The sequence below is a fragment of the Morone saxatilis genome, unplaced genomic scaffold (genome assembly GCF_004916995.1).
Source record: "Morone saxatilis isolate NCDOM2014 unplaced genomic scaffold, NCSU_SB_2.0 Contig7, whole genome shotgun sequence".
NCBI lineage: Eukaryota > Metazoa > Chordata > Actinopteri > Moronidae > Morone > Morone saxatilis.
This window is the reverse complement of record NW_023340246.1, coordinates 22,872,187-22,876,122: the sequence shown is the minus strand read 5'-3', so window position 1 is coordinate 22,876,122 and position 3,936 is coordinate 22,872,187.

Sequence of the window (3,936 nt, the reverse complement as noted above, 5' to 3'; positions counted from 1 at the left end):
ACTAATACGTGTGTGGTATCAAGAATCATAAAGAAATGAGAAGTCTATTGAATTGCTCTTGGTTCCTGTTGACGACTTGCTTAGATTGCACAACAACTGTAGTTAATTTAAGTCCTTGGAGGTAGGTTCCTGATAGGCTGTAAATAATTGTGTTCCCATTTTTAATCAGGAGAACCCAGGATTTCCATTTAGCATTTTTCTGGCTTTTTATAATTCAATTTTTTATTAGGAATATTTGACGTAATTGATTGTTATGTGCCACATTATCATCCCTTAATATCAGTGGTTTATATATAACTAATATCCCCTAAAATGTTAATAATTTCTTACCCGAGAGGGACCACTGCAAACTCCGCCTGCTAAGAGGCTCCTGCATGGGCCAGAGAACAGGAGGATTCCTCCTCTCACGATACTGAGACACCTAGCCCACGCGCGGCTAGATTTCGAACAAAGTAACTGCCAGCAATGTGGCCTCATCTACACATGCATCGACCCCAATAAAGTATGAAAATCGAGTTTTTTGCTCATTGAAATCAGAAAAGTATGTTGTTGGTTGTTGTCCATCAATCACAACGCGCACGTACTAGAAAAAGCGAAGTAAGTCTTTGTATCTTATGGATGTTAACCTCCAAGCGTGTTGGTCTACACAATGGTGTCCTGGCACGCCAACCATACGTGCCACCGACTATGTCTGTGACGGCTCGGTTCCATTAACTTAATCTTTACACTTGAATATAATTACCCGGCTTTAATAAAAAGATTAGAAACTAATGAAACAAGTGTACTGAAAAACTTTATTGTTTTAAATTATGTTTGTTGACCAACCAGCACAAAAATAAATAGTCTCATCAATTTTGGGTTGCTCAATGTTTTTTACCAAAGTGAGACGTTACTGTTCAAGATACATGATAAGACTTCCGCCATTATTCGACTTAGGATTCAATGTATTACCATAAAAAGGGAGAAAGAAAGAAAAGAAAGAAAGAAAGAAAAGAAAGAAAGAAAGAAAGAAAGAAAGAAAGAAAGACAGGATTCAACTCATTCATGAACGTCAGTCTCTATTACAAAATTTAATGTTGAATGTTGCTGCCACTAAATAGTGCAAACTGGATTCAAACCTGCAACTTTCTACAACAACATGCAACACGAGTGTGTGTGTGTGTGTGTGTGTGTGTGGTGTGTGTGTTGTTGTGTGTGTGTGTGTGTGTGTGCAGCAGAGCGAAGAACTGAGTGAGAGACCAAGCGGGCGAGTGAGCACAAGAAAGAATGACATGAAAAGAGAGAGAGGCAGCGAAATCAGATCATCGGGCAAATGGGAGTCAACCAGAGAGAGAGAGAGTTAACGCCATAGAAAGTAAAGCTCTCTCGCCCCATCAGAGCTGCACTCATGTCCTCGCTTTGTTATAAAAACCTGACAGACGAGCTCAATGTCAAACTAACTTCTCTGAACACGTCCAAACCGCAGCCTCCACACTTCACTAGCTCTGAGAACTCACAGCAACAGGAAGTGAAGATTCACACACACTGCTCCTTTAAAGGAGTGTGTGTCCTCTTTAACCTGACGTCCTGTTTTCCTTCTCTGAAAGCAGAAATAAAGATGTCTACCTGCAATATAATCACTTTCTATGGAGGGAAACCAGCTTTGTGAGACTTCATTGTCACTCTCATGAGCTCTGTTTGGTCCCGCCCCTCTCCTGCCCCTAGCTTACATCTCATTGGTTGACACGTTCATCATCATTTAAAAATTTTTTGTTCCCGACCTTCAGAGCGGCGCTGTCGGCCAGAGCGGCAGCTTGTCTGTTCAGCTGTGACGTCATGATGTGGCAGCGCTGACACAGCCTCTGCAGCTCCTCCTCCTCCTCTTCCGGCTTGCCGTAGCGGCTCAGTTCGCTGGCCGACAGCGAACCTTCCGGGTTCGGCCGGGACGCACAACTTCTCGTCTCCTCGCCACCCTCTCCAGCGGAACGAAGGCGTTTCCTGCGACACGTTGAGCCCAGAGGAAGAGGAGTCTCGCCCTCCACCACCTGCAGGCAAACAGAACGACCTGTTGACCTTTTGACCTTCGGCACATTACATCAGTGACAGTTTCTGTTTCTATGATCGACAGCAGATTCAAGACTTTTAACTTAACATGCTTTCAGACGGGTACAAACTTAACAGGTTAACATGCATCAAGCACAACAGAGCGAGACATGAAAACCTTCAAAATAAAGATATATATAATGGCTATAATTTACAGTAAAGCTGAGCACAGCACAGATTGGTCAAATGAGATAAAATCTGCAAATTCATTAATAAACACTGAAATGTCGACTAGATCTTTCCTCCAGTAGATCCTTAATTTTACTCTGCTTCTCAGCCTCGACTGACTTTCATAATAATGGTTTTAATTTGAAAGTTAGGTCTAGTCTATTTTTCTCTTCTATCTTTTATTTATTTAACACATATAATAAACATACATTTCAATACTTGAAATCTGATGCTTTCACAACAGTGGGAACTCAGGATTAGATCTAAATGCAAAACAGCACAGGCAGCAGGATGACATCAGTGATTTCATGTAATAATTCAGCTTACAGGCAGGTACAGGTTCAGGTAGGCAGACAGGTACACAAACAGATGCAGCTCCAGGTAAAGTAAAAAGTCAAATAAACAGCAGGACAAAACAACCAGGATAAACTGACAGAAACTGACAGAACAAGGGAAAACAAAGACTAAACGCACAGGTGAGGGAAAAGATAATGAGAGAAATCAGGGCGGGGCAAACTATCAACAGTGGAGTCAAAACTGATAGAGACAGGAATTTAGTTTACACAAGACAGAAGAACAGGAGTTAAAACAGGAAATAACAGAAATAAACCATAAAAGCACCAAAGTCAGTTTAGTCTGCAGTCTGTGGACAGTTATTTATACAAACAATAACACAAACAGCATATATATTACATACAGCAGACACCATATTATATTATATTATGTGAACATAGTCACAGGATGCTTTAAAGAACAGTTTAGTTTTGTCTACCAGGAAGATTTTCTATGAAGATAATAAAGTGATACTCACTGTGTATCTCCTGTAGTCCGGTCTGTGTCCCCGAGCTGTGTTCCAGTACTGTGAGTACATCCCTCTTAATAAACTCTATTATTTTAATAAAACACTCTGACTATTTAATAATTCACTTTCCTACATTTGCTGTCAGAGACGCAGCTTCAGTCTCGGTGAGCCGGTGGAAGTGAGTGTGTGAACTGAATGATGTCATTGAAGCGTGAACCTTCAGACTACAGGACAGGAAGTGAAGGCTGAGATTAGATCCTCTGACACTCTGTTACATAACTGCTGTACGTATACTGAGTTAATAATTACTAAATATTATTTGGTACTTAAATCCAATTCTGGGGTACTTGAGAACTTCCATTTTCTGCTACTTTGTATTTCTGCTCCACTACATTTATTTTATACCTTTAGTTACTTCACAGATTAAGATTATAAAAACAAAATACAATCAATATTATTATTATAGAGTCAGTTAAGATCAGACTTTTTGATCCTAGGGTTCAACATTTACCAGCTGCACCATTAACATAATGAACACATTAATGCATCAATAATAATAATAATCCAATAATAATATATATATGTATATTATTCTGAAATTCTAATAGTTCTATACTTAATCAGACTTTTTTCCACCACATATGACAACAGATGGTTCTATAGGTGCATCTCAATAAATTAGAATATCATGACAAAGTTGATTTATTTTAGTAATTCAATTCAAAAAGTGAAACTCATATATTATATAGATTTAGGGATGTCCGATGATATCGGTCCTCCGATATTATATTATATTTTAATACAGAAATGTCGGCCTACTCAAAAGTATGTTCATATATATGCACTCAATACTTGGTCGGGGCTCCTTTTGCATGAATTATTGC